The sequence below is a fragment of the Hyperolius riggenbachi genome, chromosome 2, assembly GCF_040937935.1.
Source record: "Hyperolius riggenbachi isolate aHypRig1 chromosome 2, aHypRig1.pri, whole genome shotgun sequence".
Lineage (NCBI taxonomy): Eukaryota > Metazoa > Chordata > Amphibia > Anura > Hyperoliidae > Hyperolius > Hyperolius riggenbachi.
Window position 1 is genome coordinate 219,312,306 of NC_090647.1, and position 17,033 is coordinate 219,329,338.

Consider the following 17,033-nt stretch of genomic DNA (forward strand, 5'->3'; position numbering starts at 1 on the left):
TGCGCCCACACGCGCCCCTGTGCTGCCCCCCATTAGCCTGGAGATCAATGAATGGGAACATTGTTCCCATTCATTGATCTAAGTCCCCGGTAGAAAAACCGATGGCTTCAATTTTTTTCAGAGGCCACTGTCTTTCTGAAAAAAAAAAAATCACTTCCTTGCTCACAGGATAGAAAAACAAAAAAAATCACTGTGGCCATCTTGTGGCCAAATAGTAAAACTACATGCACATACATTTTTATTACAAAAAGACACAATACATTAAATTTAAAATTAACTGTTTACCTCCCACACCAAAAAAATACCCAAATAAATGTTTAACTAAAAAAAATTACAATTTCAAAAAAAAAACAAGGGTTACCTAAGAGTCTGAACTTTTTTAATATGCATGTGAAGAGGGTATACAACTAATATTTTTTTTTAAGTTATAAGCTTGTAAATAGTGATGAATGCAAAACTAAAAAAAGGCACCCTTATTTCCAAATAAAATATTGCAGCCATACATTGTGATAGGGACATAATTTAAATGGTGCAATAGCCGGGACAAATGGGCAAATAAAATACGTAGGTTTTAATTATGGTAGCATTTATTATTTATAATGGCCAAAAACTGAGAAATAATGCATAATAACTGGGAACTAATAAAAAATAATTCTAAGCAAAATGTACCACCCAAAGAAAGCCTAATTGGTGGTGGAAAAAACAAGATATAGATCAATCCATTGTGAAAATTAGTGATAAAGTTATTGGCAAATGAATGAATGAAAGGTGAAAATTGCTCGGATGCATAAGGTGAAAACGACTAAAGGCTGAAGTGGTTAAGCAGGTTATTCTGAGGCTGAATCAAGGCTCAGTTGTGTTAAGTGGTAAAAACACTCTGTGGCAATAGGGAGTATTTATGTGAAGCATTTCAAAGCAATATACAAATACTTTCCAAATGTATCTTCTAATGCAAGTATATTACAGTTGCTGTAGTATATTTTCTGAATAATAGTCCTCTGCAGGGCCGGATTTACCATAAAGGACTGTAGGCAGCTGCCCAATTCAATTTAAAATTCATACATACACTTCAATGGCACATACAGTTGGAGAGAGGGTGAGCACTGTTAAGGGTCGACAGCTGTTTTGCACCCTACCATAGGGTGCGTCATCAGGACAGTGAGCCCCCTAGAAACCCCCTTTAAATACCCACATACTCACTAAAGGGTTGACACACCAGACGCTAAGCAGCCACGCCAAGCAGCCAGCCGACTTCCTCCAGGCATTACTTTTTAGACGCAATAGCGTCCGCCACAGGCCCCGGCCACACTGATAGGCTAATGTAGCTGATGACGACTTACGGTTTCTACAAGTTGGAGCGCAGAGCATTCCCGGAAGTCTTTGAACAGTGGGGATCAGCGTGGCTGCTTGGCGTCTGTGTGTTTCAACCCTTTAGTGAGTATGTGGGTATTTAAAAGGGGGTTTCTTGGGGGGCTCACTGTCCTGATGAAGCGCCCTGTGGTAGGGTGCGAAACAGCTGTTCACTCTTAACAGTGCTCACCCTCTCTCCAACTGTATATGCCATTGAAGTGTATGTATGAATTTTAAATTGAATTAAATATATTGAAGTTTTAATCTGGAGGTGCCAAGCTACTTTCATCTTCAATTTTATTGTTTGGGACTTTTGCAACTGCTTAGAGCACTCCAGAATCTATGCCTCTGTGGCTCCTGTGCGCAAACTCTTCACTTTTTGCTGGGACACATTGTACTTTTGCAGTGCGGTTTAGTGGGGGTTTGTCGGTTCATGGAGAGCAACGTCTAAGGTGCCAGAACATCTGTGCCCATAGGCTCCTGTGAGGTAAATCTGGGCCTGGTTCTCTGTATTGAATGGCAGAATATTCATATACTAGTAGACCCAGCCCGTTTAAAAATGGGCTTTAGGTCTACGGCCACCGAAGCCGCCAGTGCGCATGCGAGCGCAAGCAACCGCCTTGCGCCGAGTGCGCACACTACGCACCCGACGCACCCCGCTCACCCGCACCCGCCCACCTCGCTCGCCCGAACCCACCCACCTTGCTTGCCCGTCCAGCTCCCTGGTCCCAGCTGTCAGTTACTGCGCACATGCGCAGTAACAAAAATCCTGGGACACAGGGACAAAACTGCTGGACGCAGCGACAGTTAGCTTTTATTAGGTAGGATGAGCATCTTCTGAACATTTTTAAGATTCCCAAAACATTTACCAGAACCACAACAGGCTATTTTTGTGTTCCTTCAAAATCATCACAGGCAAAAGAAAGTATTTCTGTAAAAATAGTAATATGTGACCTTTCTAGTGTTAGTTTATTTAACACTTCACAGAGTTCTTTAATCCGTACTGTTTTGGGTCTGTTGATTTTTACTGGTTTACACCTGCAGTAATACTATCTACTGCATCAATTACATTAATGACTTTCAGCAGATTTAAAGAAAAATTCTGCAGCCATCAGATTAGGTAATGGACAGCACTGAATGTGACTTACAGATTGCATCTACATTATTGCTTACAAGCTCGTTCTCTGCAGAATTTTTTGGCTTCCTTAATAGTATGCGCTTTCAGATTTTAGACACCAGTTTCTGTTGTATTGCTATAACAATTGCAAATAAATAATTTGAAATATAAGCAGGTACAGATTTCTGGAAAGGGCACGAAGGCCAGGGCCTTGGGTGGCTGCAGCCCAAGGGGGCACCTGAACATGAAAGAGGGGTTGTTACATATGAAAGAGAAGGCTGAATGGGGATCAACATATGAAAAGGGGAAACTGATGCCCAAGAATGCTGTTTGTGAAAGAGAGATGCTACAGTACATGTATAATACACACGGAAGAGGGGTGCTGCATACACGGATAATAGACATGGGATAGAGGGCTACACATGGAAGGGGAAGGGTGCTGCTGCACATGAAAGGCGAACCACAACATACTTGGCCCAGGAGCACAGAAAGTATAAATCAGGCCTTGAATAAGAATATAAGTTATGTAGTACAGAAATTATTAGCAGTGGCTGGATAGTCTACAGTACTGGTTAAGGGCTCTGCCTCTGACACAGGAGACCAGGGTTTGAATCTTGTCTCTTCCTGTTCAGTAAGCCAGCACCTATTCAGTAGGGAGTCCTTGGGCACTGCTACAGCCTACAGAGCGTGTCCTAGTGGCTGCAGCTCTGGCACTTTGAGTCTGCCAGGAGAAAAGCATGGTATAAATGTTATTTGTGTTTTTGTCTTAGCATAACATTGTACAATTTAATTAACTACAGGGATTTTGTTATTTCTAATGATACACAACAACTTTGTTCATATTAATTGCTTCTTATGGAAGCAATGCTTTTATTCAGCTCTTTCAAAATGTTATCTCAGTTAAATGTAATACATTGTATAAGCATATGTGGTTATTTAGGTTGTTTGCAACCAATATTTAATAACTACTGTAGTAAGTAGGAGGATATTTAAACTGACCATGCAGTGGCTTTACGTTTAGGGAACACCCTACAGCTGGCTGCTGTTGCAAACTTGACTTTATTGAGTCCCCATAGAACCTGACAACTATGCTTACAGATGTGATTGTTGTCTGGCTATAGTACTGGTTGCAGAAGATAGGCTATGATGTCTTCTAGGAGGCTCTGAAGAAACACAGCAACGATGGGTGCTGGGGAGTAGGACAAGAGTGGGAGGGGCATGGCAAAGTATGTTTGCTGTTAGGCCACAATATTGGTGCAGAGGTCAGTGATGATGTTCCTAGGGGGCTTGGAAGATATGTTGCCAGCATGGGTGAAAGAGGATCGGGGAAGTTTATTGTTGCTATGTTTGTGTTGATGACACGCAAATAAAACTCTACTTCCTCTGCTTTGGCATAGGCACAGGAAGCAGACATTTAACACACTGAACAAAGTGTCAGAACAGAGACATTTAAAGTGGACCTGAACTCTTGCACAAGAGACAAACACAGAGAAATCCACCCAGTGTGTGATTATAGATAACAGCCTGTCTAATTCTCTCTTCTCAGCAAGTAATGAGCTAGTGTAACTTGAGCTGTCAGCTGTTTGCCAACTCAGCTAGATGTAAACACAGAAGGTTCTGTGCTCCAAGGATACCAGGAAAGTAACCACTCTGCAGAATCTCAGTAGGAGTCTCATAAACTGTAACAAAGAAATGCTTTTGTTTAAAGGATATTATTCTGTTGCTTATCTTTTAGAGCAGAGAGGAACTTCTGAATTTATCATTGCTTAGAAGGCAAGTCTGATGTTCTCACTAATGCATCGCGGTGCAGCATAATGCAGCAACACACTGCATCAGGCAATTTGTTATATGGACAGATATTGATGTGACAGAGTTGTCACATCGACACCTGTCCATATAACCAATCCTTTCTGTTATAAATTCATGCAACCTTTGTTTTGTTTTTTAAATCTGAGCAGAAACGTTCTTTTCCTCTGTCAATCTCTGACCCTAAATGTGTAAAAAGATAAATTCCCTTTAATTATGTAGAAACTACCTGTAGAGTGAAAATAATACCATTGTCACTTCTTCACATCTTCCTTGCTGTTGTGAGATGCCACTTGGTCTGCCTCCATGATGTCCTCTCCCTTCTGAGAGAAACCCTGAGAAACATGGTTAGCAGCTTTGACTGACAGATAGAATATACTCTCATTGTCTTCAGAATCTCTATGGGCGTGATTCACAAAAGAGTGCTAACTGTTAGCACGGCCGTTTTCGCGCGAATTTTCGCATTGCGCGCGATCGCAAATTTTCGCGCTGAACCATAACGTTTTTGCGCGCAAATGCCAATTTTCTCGCAAAAACGATATAGATTTTGCGGGAAAATTTGCGTTTGCGCGCGAAACCGTTATTGTTTCATGCAAAAATTCGGGATCGCGCACAGTGCGAAAATTCGCACGAAAACGGCCGTGCTAACAGTTAGCACTCTTTTGTGAATCAAGCCCTATGACTGGAAGTGGAGGGAAGTAGTAGAACATTAAAAATTATTTCTGTGGGTCACAAACCCTGTTACAGTCATGACCTATATGAATCCAGTCTGCAAAAAGAAGCTCCTCCCAATGCTGGAACTACACAGTAATAAATAAGGTGTATGTTATATATTTTCAACACGGGTATATTTCTCATTTTAAAGTGGTATTGTTATTATTTAATTTTTATATAGTGCTGCTGACATCTTTCTCAGTGATTAACAAAGTATACAGGGAGTGCAGAATTATTAGGCAAGTTGTATTTTTGAGGAATAATTTTATTATTGAACAACAACCATGTTCTCAATGAACCCAAAAAACGTATTAATATCAAAGCTGAATATTTTTGAAAGTAGTTTTTAGTTTGTTTTTAGTTTTAGCTATTTTAGGGGGATATCTGTGTGTGCAGGTGACTATTACTGTGCATAATTATTAGGCAACTTAACAAAAAACAAATATATACCCATTTCAATTATTTATTTTTACCAGTGAAACCAATATAACATCTCAACATTCACAAATATACATTTCTGACATTCAAAAACAAAACAAAAACAAATCAGTGACCAATATAGCCACCTTTCTTTGCAAGGACACTCAAAAGCCTGCCATCCATGGATTCTGTCAGTGTTTTGATCTGTTCACCATCAACATTGCATGCAGCAGCAACCACAGCCTCCCAGACACTGTTCAGAGAGGTGTACTGTTTTCCCTCCTTGTAAATCTCACATTTTATGATGGACCACAGGTTCTCAATGGGGTTCAGATCTGGTGAACAAGGAGGCCATGTCATTTGTTTTTCTTCTTTTATACCCTTTCTTGCCAGCCACGCTGTGGAGTACTTGGACGCGTGTGATGGAGCATTGTCCTGCATGAAAATCATGTTTTTCTTGAAGGATGCAGACTTCTTCCTGTACCACTTCTTGAAGAAGGTATCTTCCATAAACTGGCAGTAGGACTGGGAGTTGATCTTGACTCCATCCTCAACCCGAAAAGGCCCCACAAGCTCATCTTTGATGATACCAGGCTAAACCAGTACTCCACCTCCACCTTGCTGGCGTCTGAGTCGGACTGGAGCTCTCTACCCTTTACCAATCCAGCCACGGGCCCATCCATCTGCCCCATCAAGACTCACTCTCATTTCATCAGTCCATAAAACCTTAGAAAAATCAGTCTTGAGATATTTCTTGGCCCAGTCTTGACGTTTCAGCTTGTGTGTCTTGTTCAGTGGTGGTGGTCTTTCAGCCTTTTTTACCTTGGCCATGTCTCTGAGTATTGCACACCTTGTGCTTTTGGGCACTCCAGTGATGTTGCAGCTCTGAAATATGGCCAAACTGGTGGCAAGTGGCATCTTGGCAGCTGCACGCTTGACTTTTCTCAGTTCATGGGCAGTTATTTTGCGCCTTGGTTTTTCCACACGCATCTTGCGACCCTGTTTACTATTTTGAATTAATTGCTTGATTGTTCGATGATCACGCTTCAGAAGCTTTGCAATTTTAAGAGTGCTGCATCCCTCTGCAAGATATCTCAATATTTTTGACTTTTCTGAGCCTGTCAAGTCCTTCTTTTGACCCATTTTGCCAAAGGAAAAGAAGTTGCCTAATAATTATGCACACCTGATATAGGGTGTTGATGTCATTAGACCACACCCCTTCTCATTACAGAGATGCGCATCACCTAATATGCTTAATTGGTAGTAGGCTTTCGAGCCTATACAGCTTCGAGTAAGACAACATGCATAAAGAGGATGATGTGGTCAAAATACTCATTTGCCTAATAATTCTGCACTCCCTGTATACTGTAGTGTTGTCACTAACTGTCCCTCAGAGCAGCTCACAATCTAATCCCTACCATTTTCATAACTACATAACAGTATAGGGTCAATTTATCTGTATGAATAAAGGACTGAGAAGTGGAAATACAAGTTTAAAAAAAATAAATAAAAAAGGTAAACAATGATAAATGTAAATGAACCTGAAATCCTAAATCTTAATCTGCATGGACAAACAATACTAGTAAGGATAAAAGGAAATGCAAATCTCAGACCAAGGATTGCATATAAAATGTTTATATTTTATTCATAGATCATCAATATCTCAAATAATACAAAACCTCACCACCTTATACAAAGAAACTACAACATTTTAAAAAAGCATTTGAACAGAGCAAAGATAGTGTCAGTTGTAGTGATCAATGAAGGTTCACAAGAAAATTATACCCAGAGAGCTCAGAGTGACACAGAACTACTAGGAGAGTATGTGGGGCTAAAAAGAGAATGAAAAGACCTCTTACTATAAAAAACCATGTAAATACTGACTAATGTGCTCAGTTATGGACTCCCTTTCCCACACTATGGGTCTACCCGGGATCAATGTGCATTGCTGGTGAAGTTTTGGGAGAGCCTACAAAGTAGGAGTAATGGAATGCTACACCTTTAACATTTTCTATTGGCAGGTATGATGACTCCCAATTCACTAGCCTTATCAATAATGGAAAATCATTTTAACTGATTCACAAGCAGGGCCACCTTCAGCAATTTCTGGGCCCCATACTGGGCAAACAAACTGCCCCCCTCCCCCCATGACACAATTGTGCCGTCGTGTGCAGAGCACTCCTGGCTGCCTGCGCACTACCACCCGACTCCCGCGACCTGGACTGAGCTGCAGTGGAGGATTTACTGTATATAGGAGGAGAATGGGGGAAGCCGGTGGGCATGAGGTCTGCGCCTAATACATGCCTGTTCCCCCCATTTTTAATATATCATTTGGCTCTGGTGTCCTTTAAAGAATATACGAGATGAAATTAAAGAAAAGCTCAGCTTTCCTTTCTTAGGGCTTCTTCCAGACCCTAGAAGTCTATTAATTCCAGCACTGCAGTTTGGCCACCCTCCATGGTGCCGATCTCCTGTCTGTAGCATCGTTGGCCCAAGCAAGGTTGCTGGTATCTGCACCTTTCGCTTTCACGCTCCTGTGGCTGGGAACGTTCTGCGGTTGGGTCGGCGATGTTACAGGAACGGGTAGACTTCTAGGGGCTGGAAGAAGTCCCAGGTAATTAAAGCTGAACTTCTTATTTCACCTCAGATATCCTTTAATTATGCAGTATCCATACTTGTGACCATAATGCTGCACATGGACTGCGCCCTCCATTCCCCTACCCATGGCTTCATTCATCTACAATTTGGACTGGCGTAGGCCCCGACCCAAGGAAGAAGTCTTTGTCCTGCATGCACAGTTCAGTTCTCATGTACTGCTGGCAGCTGCTGCGAGTGCACGTATCATGCTCAAGAAGCCGCCGAGAGCGCAGCCACACTTCTACTAGTTCAAACACCCTGACCCCCTAGTCTAGACCAAATTGCAACTAAATGGATTCGTGGAGGATGGAGAATGGAGGACACGGTCTGTGTCTATATTGCATTTTGGACAAAAAGTATGGACACGGCTTTAATTGTGATTACCCAGGATTTAGTTAAAAGGAAATCTAAAGTAAAAAAACAACCTTTTTTAACTTACCTGGGGCTTCTTGCAGCCCCCTGCAGTCATTCTGTGACCACGCCGTCCTTTCGGGGCAATCCCCATCAAAGCTGGCAGCCACACACCTCACTGCGTCCCCATACACAGCAACATTCTGCGCATGCTCAGTGCAGGAAAATCGTTTCTGCCCATGTGCAGAATGCTCCTGTGATGACCAGCCAGCTTTGAGGGGGTTACCGCTGCTGACTGGAGGGATCTGGAGTGACGGGCTGTGCACAGGATGACTGCAGGAGGCTGCAAGAAGCCCCAGGTAAATTAAACTACATTTTTCACTTAAATAACCCTTGAAAGGATACCAGAGCTGAAAGGCATTGAAAAAATGGGAGGAGCAGGCATGTATGGGAAGCTGTCCTTATGATCCAGGTAAAGAAATCAATCCCGGCAGAACTCGACCCTTTACCTGGATGATTGTGGATTGAGGAGTGATGGACCTCTAACCCGGATAGGACTCCCCAACATATACACCAGATTGATCCCAGAGGCGGGCGGAAACAGTACAGATTGCGATTGAAGCTGTCCTTATGTCCGTTCTACTCCGTCCCCTTCCTTTGTGTCACCTAAATGCTCCCCTGCAGCCTTTTCCAGGTCGGCAAGTCATGCAGCCGCGCCCTACCCTAAGTGCACACGTCCTTGATGCGCTCCCACAGGCACGAGTGCACGAGTGCACTGAGCATGTGCATGTCACAACTACGTTGTGCATTGCTCCTTGCCATGATTGCACGATCTAGGACTTGCGCAGCCGGGCTAGTGGCTGGACACTACTTTGCGACTGTGACTCACTCGCTGACCCAGTCGCACAGAAGAGGTTGCATTGGGGCATTTAGGTGACAAAGAAGGGAGACGCTTATGGCTCTGGTATCCTTTAAAGTGTACCTGAGACGGTACACTGGGCCTTATTTATACTTACCCAGAGTTTCCTCCAGCCCCATGAGGAACATGGCCTCCATTGCCGTCCTCTTTGGCCCCTCTGTTCTGCCGATTTGACTCCTGGTAATCCAGTCAGTCGCCGGCAGTCGTAGGCTCCTGCACATGTGCATGGTACTACTGCACACGCACAGAATGTTCCTGTCTGTGGAAGCACAACAAGGGGTGCGCACACAGCCAACCCGCATATGCGCAGAGGAGTGCAGCTGGATGGATTACTGGGAGGCATAGCGCAAGAAAGAGGACAATGAGGGAGGCCACAGTGCTCATAGGGATTTCTTTTCCTTTGATGCATTACGTGCTCATAGGGATGCAGGAAGCCCCAGGTAACTATAAATATACATAATTTCAACATCTCAGGTAAGAATAAGCCTCATTAAGATGTAAGAAAAATAATAAACCTTCAAAGAAAATCCCACCCACCCATGATCAGTACACACTTTTTTTCTAAGAGCCTGGCTGTGCAGTGCTGTCTCTGGGCACTGCCTGTCTGTGTTATCACTCCACTTGGTGAGTCACAGTCAGTCACACACATGCGTCTCCTGGCTATTTGCTGATCTCCGTCTCTCCTCCTCCCATTTAGCCCCAGTGCAGTGTGAGGAAGCAAGGAGGAGACATCGGGGTAGGAGCTGAGCTGGTGGTTGACAGCAAGGAAACAGGAACTAGAAACAACCAGCTCAGAGAGGCAGGACAAGAATGACAGAGTCTGGAGAGAGTAGTGTGATGTGACTAGCCCAGCCCAGGGTAATGCATACATCCCAACTTTATGAGATGAGTCCGGGACACTTAAGCCACAACCCCAACCACAACCCCAGCCATTCATAATATATATATGAAAATCTGCTGTTATTTATTAAAAAATGGTGGGGAGAAGGGTGAGGGTGCCCATGGGTTTGGAGGTGAAAAAAAGGATCGAGGCGCCAGCCGGCGGCTGTGGTGTGTGGGATGCGGGTCTGGGATAAGATTGTCCCTCCCTCCCTCCGAATGTGCCCCCCAGTGTCCCCCTGTATGCAGAGATAAGAGCGCAGCGGAGCGGGCAGTCTTACCATTCCTCCTCGCGTACCGGGCATCTCTGGCTCTTCTCCGCTTCCCGTGACGTCACAGGAAGTAGATGGAAGCAAGAGATGCCCGGTACGCGAGGAGGAATGGTAAGACTGCCCGCTCCGCTGCGCTCTTATCTCTGCATACAGGGGGACACTGGGGGGCACACACCACAGCCGCCGGCTGGGGCCTCAATCCTTTTTCACCTCCGCTACCTGCTGGGACACAAGGGGGGGTATCCCGGGACAGCGGGACCCCTCCCCAACCCGTGACCGGCCCGACGAAAACGGGACGGTTGGGGCCCCTGGTAATGTAACATACACACGTACACACACAGCTTGGGTGAGGAGAGACTAAAAAAAAAGCAATGCAGCAGGGATGGATGAGGGAAACTTACAGTACATTATTGCAGCAGCTGGGGCCCAGTTTGTGTGAATATGTGTTCACTGGGCCCTAGAATTAACTGGGCCCCTCCCTCCTGTCATGTCTCTGTTGGCCTGTAGGTGGCCCTGTTTGCATGGACCCTCGATGCTGGGTCCCTCTTATAACACTCAGTATCCTGCAGCAACCATAGACACATCACCCGAGTTCATCACCACCACATTAATCCTCTGGTTGGTGATAATGAGCAGCACGGTGGCATAGTGGTTAGCATGCTAGCCTCGCAGCACTGGGTCCCTGGTTCAAATTACAGCCCAGGCACGCTGCACAGAGTTTATATGTTCCCCCTGTGTCTGTGTGGGTTTCCTCCGGACACTCCGGTTTCCTCCCACATCCCAAAAACATACAGATAAGTTAATTGGCTTCCCCCTAAATTGGCCCTAGATTACTATAATTGTGACATTGTACTCACTTTTGTTGCCAGTTGTTTAGATATGAATGGCTGTGTGTTAATTTGATGGGACAATCCATTTACACTGCTACTTTACATAGTATCAAAGTGTCATATCTTAAGTGTTGTCACATGAAGGGATATACTGTAATAACAAAACAAATGTGAGAGGTGTACTCACTTTTGTGAGATTCTGTATGAATTCCTCCCTTATTTTTACCATCAAACTGTTTTTTTATTACTAGTACAAAACAAAGAGAAAGTACAGGATGCAAATATGCCTTTTATTTACAGTAAAATATTGTCACCATTTATTGTACTAGCAACATATATTTTTGTTACAGTCAATCACAATTTGTGTTTTACAGTACTACTGTTTATTTCAAAACTGTCATGATGAAAAAATGAGTAACAGTGCCATTATTTTCTTCAATTTCCATTTAAAATGCATAGCAAAAAAAATCCTGAAAAAAGAACTGCCTAAAAAAGTATTTTTCATTTGAGAACTATTTGAGAACTTTACATGGGCCAGAACAAATAGAAGAATAAGCTATGCTAATGTATTCCCGTTGGGAATGGCTGGAGGGCCTATCCACACCCAATATCAGGATCTAGTATAAAAGCATTCATATCATCCGCGTAGTAGATTGGTGCATTGGAGACGCAAATAAATGACTTGTTATTGTTACCCCGCAAACACAACCAGACCGGAGCTCAACCGAATATCCTTTTAATCAATAATAGGCTGTTTTATACAGTGACAGATATTAGGCCCAACATTTCAGGTTCACCACCCTTCCTTGGCATAAATACGGTCATGCTACTGCCGCATTTCTGTAAATATAAGGTTACTTGATTTCAGATTTGCCAAATTAAAATACTTTTCCTATATTTAAGTGGAGTTAGACATACATAAGTGAATATGGATCCATGACAATTTTCAGTTGGTGAAAGCAATCTGGTATTACTCTCATATTCGCCAATACATTGCAGAGGTGCCAAGTTAGACATCCAGACATCATTAACCAGAAGGTACAGTACAGAGTTGAGCCCAGGAAATTTCTGTTCAACTGAACACTCAGCCAGTTTGTGTAACTGCCCACAATGCTTTCACATATAATGATGCTGCTGGGAGTACATCCTGGAAGTTCAATTCAGATTGCAGTCCAGCATTTATGATAGATGCCCTTCAATGACTAAAGCTCAATGTGAATTTCTAATGATGTTGTTTATAAGTGGCACAGCCATCATTAGTTATCATTAATTATGTCATTACAGTTAGTTATGATTAGAGATGAGCCGAAATTTTCGAAATTTCGAACTGCTTTTATTACGCATGCGAAATTTAACATTACGACCCAAATTCGTAATTTCGTAATTAATTTTCAAATCGTAATTTACAATTTCGTAATCGAAATTTCACTGTAATTACGAATTTCGTGTCTCCAACCGAAATTTTACTTTTTCAGGTTTGTAAGGGTTTCTATCCCTCTAGATGCCTAAAATGAATAGCCCAGCCAGTCCTCCTCCTCCTCCTCCTCCTCCTCCTCCTCCTCCTCCTCCTCCTCCTCCTCCTCCTCCTCCTCCTCCTCCTCCTCCTCCTCCTCCTCCTCCTCCTCCTCCTCCTCCTCCCCCTCTCTCTCTCTCTCTCTCTCTCTCTCTCTCTCTCTCTCTCTCTCTCTCTCTCTCTCTCTCTCTCTCTCTCCAGAGATCTGTAGTATTTCAAAACCATACTCACATTCATGACATGTCCAGGGATCAAACCCAGGCCAACCACATGGAAGACAGCTAAGCTCACCACCATACCACCAAACACACACTAAATAGACTGCTAACCGAAATCTTACTTGTAGACAGTCATATGAGACACATGCTGGGTGCAGGGCTTTGTGATTGGACCATGGACCATGCGATAGAGTGAGGTGCAAAAATGAAATCATGCCTAGCAGAGGATGGTTTCACAATGCTAAATGCTAGGCTGGCTGTGGTGCAATTGGTTAGTGCGTCTGGCTGGTAACAGCAAGGTTACAGGTTCGATTCCATCCAGGCATGTCTTTTCCTTTTGCGTTCAACAGTTGTCCAAACAGAGCCAACAGAGCCCCAGATAGCCATGTAGAGTTAGGTCACAGCTAGCCTGGCTGTGGTGCAATCGGTTAGTGTGTCTGGCTGGTAACAGCAAGGTTACAGGTTCGATTCCATCCAGGCATGTCTTTTCCTTTTGAGTTCAACAGTTGTCCAAACACCGAGCACAAAGTTTTGCATGCGTAAAGTTTTACGCACGCAAAATACCCCATGGGGTTCAATGGCGCAGCGCGCGCACGCAAAAGGAAAAGACATGCCTGGATGGAATCAAACCTGTAACCTTGCTGTTACCAGCCAGACACACTAACCAATTGCACCACAGCCAGGCTAGCTGTGACCTAACTCTACATGGCTATCTGGGGCTCTGTTGGCTCTGTTTGGACAACTGTTGAACGCAAAAGGAAAAGACATGCCTGGATGGAATCGAACCTGTAACCTTGCTGTTACCAGCCAGACACACTAACCAATTGCACCACAGCCAGGCTAGCTGTGACCTAACTCTACATGGCTATCTGGGGCTCTGTTGGCTCTGTTTGGACAACTGTTGAACGCAAAAGGAAAAGACATGCCTGGATGGAATTGAACCTGTAACCTTGCTGTTACCAGCCAGACACACTAACCAATTGCACCACAGCCAGCCTAGCATTTAGCACTGTGAAACCATCCTCTGCTAGGCATGATTTCATTTTTGCACCTCACTCTATCGCATGGTCCAATCACAAAGCCCTGCACCCAGCATGTGTCTCATATGACTGTCTACAAGTAAGATTTAGGTTAGCAGTCTATTTAGTGTGTGTTTGGTGGTATGGTGGTGAGCATAGCTGTCTTCCATGTGGTTGGCCTGGGTTTGATCCCTGGACATGTCATGAATGTGAGTATGGTTTTGAAATACTACAAATCTCTGGAGAGAGAGAGAGAGAGAGAGAGAGAGAGAGAGAGAGAGAGAGAGAGAGAGAGAGAGAGAGGGAGGAGGAGGAGGAGGAGGAGGAGGAGGAGGAGGAGGAGGAGGAGGAGGAGGAGGAGGAGGAGGAGGAGGAGGAGGAGGAGGAGGAGGAGGAGGAGGTTGGTTATTCATTTTAGGCATCTAGAGGGATAGAAACCTTTGCAAACTTTAAAATACTAAATATCGTAATTACGAAAATTTGCGTAATTTGCGAAAATTACGAAATTTCGATTACTGCTAAAATCGTAATTGTAGTAATTTCGCGAAATTTCGGAAATTCGTAATTAGGTCATTACGCTCATCCCTAGTTATGATGAGAGCTCTTTATAATTGTATTCATTCATATGGCTCTGACAGTTTCCTGCTGCTGCAAATTACAAAAAATATGTGACTATCCACATAATCTCCCAAAGACAGACAGACAGACAGACGCACATAGGCACGTACACACACACACACACACACACACACGCGCGCGCGCGCACACACACACACCCGCACACGCACACACTGCAGTAATGGGGTATTGTACTGTGTTGGTCATCAGTTAAAGGACAACCAAATTCACTATTTGAATTTCTATGGAAATCTTCAGTGTAGCATTGACAGCCTCGCAGCCCTGATCTTATAGATACCTTATATGGTCCCTGCAGGAACCCAGGTGTGATAAAACCTGTTAAGAACAATAAAAGCAAAATGGGAGGTGGCTTACCGCAAAGGATGACACAGACATTTTTTAAAAAGTAAAAAAGGATTTGCACTATGGCAACACATTTCATAGGATAAAACTCCTCAGGCCAATTTTCAGTGCCTCTCCGAAGTTAATGGACAGAACAAATGTGTGCCCCTCAATCTCTATTTGTACTTCTTGACCTCATGAAGTGGTATATTTTCACAAAACACGTTGGGCCTGATCCAATTCACCTTTTCTCCAAATTTTTCTCCTAAATTGATATTTTTACATTATAAATAAAATGCATTTTAAGTAGCCAGCAAGCAAAAAATTACTCAGAAAAAAAACAGTACTTTAGAATGACAGTACTTCTGCACATGCGCAGTACGATAAAACCTCTATTGCTCATGTGCAGAATGCTCCCGGCAATGTGTGCGTGATTGAGGACGCACGAGATTGAGGACACATGCTGCTGGGGCTGCGCATGTGCAGTTGCCATTGACTCGCCGAGTTGCGCAGCTGAAAGAGGGGAGCTGCGGGAGAAAGGTTCACTTTAACTAGTTGACCACTAAGGGTTTTTTCCCTTTAAGGACCTGAGCAATTTTCACCTTTCAGCGCTCCTCCCTTTCATTCGCCTATAACTTAATCACTACTTGATTAATAATGATAATCTATATCTTTTTTTTTTGCCACCAATTAGGCTTTCTTTGGGTGGTACAATATGCTAAGAATTAATTTACTCTAAATGCATTTTAATAGGAATAATAAGAAAAAATGGAAAACAAAACATTATTTTTTCAGTTTTCAGCCATTATAGTTTTAAAATAAAAAGTTTTAAAACAAAACATTATACTGTGGATAAAAAACACACCTTTTATTTGTCCATTTAAAGTGTTAATTTTAATGGTGTGTGTGTGTGTGTGTGTGTGTGTGTGTGTGTGTGTGTGTGTGTGTGTGTGTGTGTGTGTGTGTGTGTGTGAGTGCGTGCGTGCGTGCGTGCGTGTGTGTGTGTGTGTGTATTTTTTTATTTATTTTTTGAATGTATGTAGATGTAATTTTACTATTTGGCCACAGGATGTCTTCAATAAATATTTCCTATTGGCGTACTAGAAGTACGTGAACAGGAAGTAATGCATGGACGTGTTACTATCTACTTACATTGACTGCAGGTATCTTATTGACGCCGGTTATCATTGAAACGGGACACTGCGTTGCCATTAATTAATCTCCCTACTAACGGGTGGAGGCAAGAATGCACACGGGTACGTGCGCTGGAGTGCGCACAGCAGCAATCGCGGTGGGAGGCGTATATATCTACATCCCTGGGACTTTAGATGAAGTCTTGTGGGGCATAGATATACTGTCGCTGGGACGACAACTAGTTAAAGGGTGTTATAACATCTAAAAATAGAAAGGTGCCAAAAATATATAAAAATAAAAAGGTGTCAATATGTAAACCCCTTTTTTGTTTCTAAATAGATCCCTATATGCCCACCTTTTTTACCTGGTCTGTGTGCCTTTGTGGAACTGTGCATTGTCACCAGTAAAAATAGAAACAGTAAAAATGGAAACCAGGGGAAATATTCTTTTTTCATAGCACAGCATACAGTAAGTAAGCTAAATAATGAATTTCTTATTGGATGATTTATTAATTGTTTTTCAATTAAAGAAAAATAGAAAAGCTTCTCTCCCCTCTCCCTTTATCAAGTATCCAGCACAGACGAGGAGTGCCTGATACCTGTGCTTGTCAGTTACTTGAACCGGAATGAAAATAACATTAACCTACCCCCCAGTTGGAGCCGCAGAAACAGCTTAAGATTGTCCTGGCGCCATATGCTACACATCCTGCAGCTACCAGTGACTTCCGGCGTTCTTCAGTTACCGGGGTGTCACCTGACCTGCATCAGGTCATGTGCCATGTTGGGAGTTGCAGGCAGATGGCACCTGGATGGATCATAAGTTACTTCTGCTCAGAAAACCCCTAAAGTTCACCCCTTTTTCCCCCAGGCATGCCGGTTAGTTGAGACTTCCAGA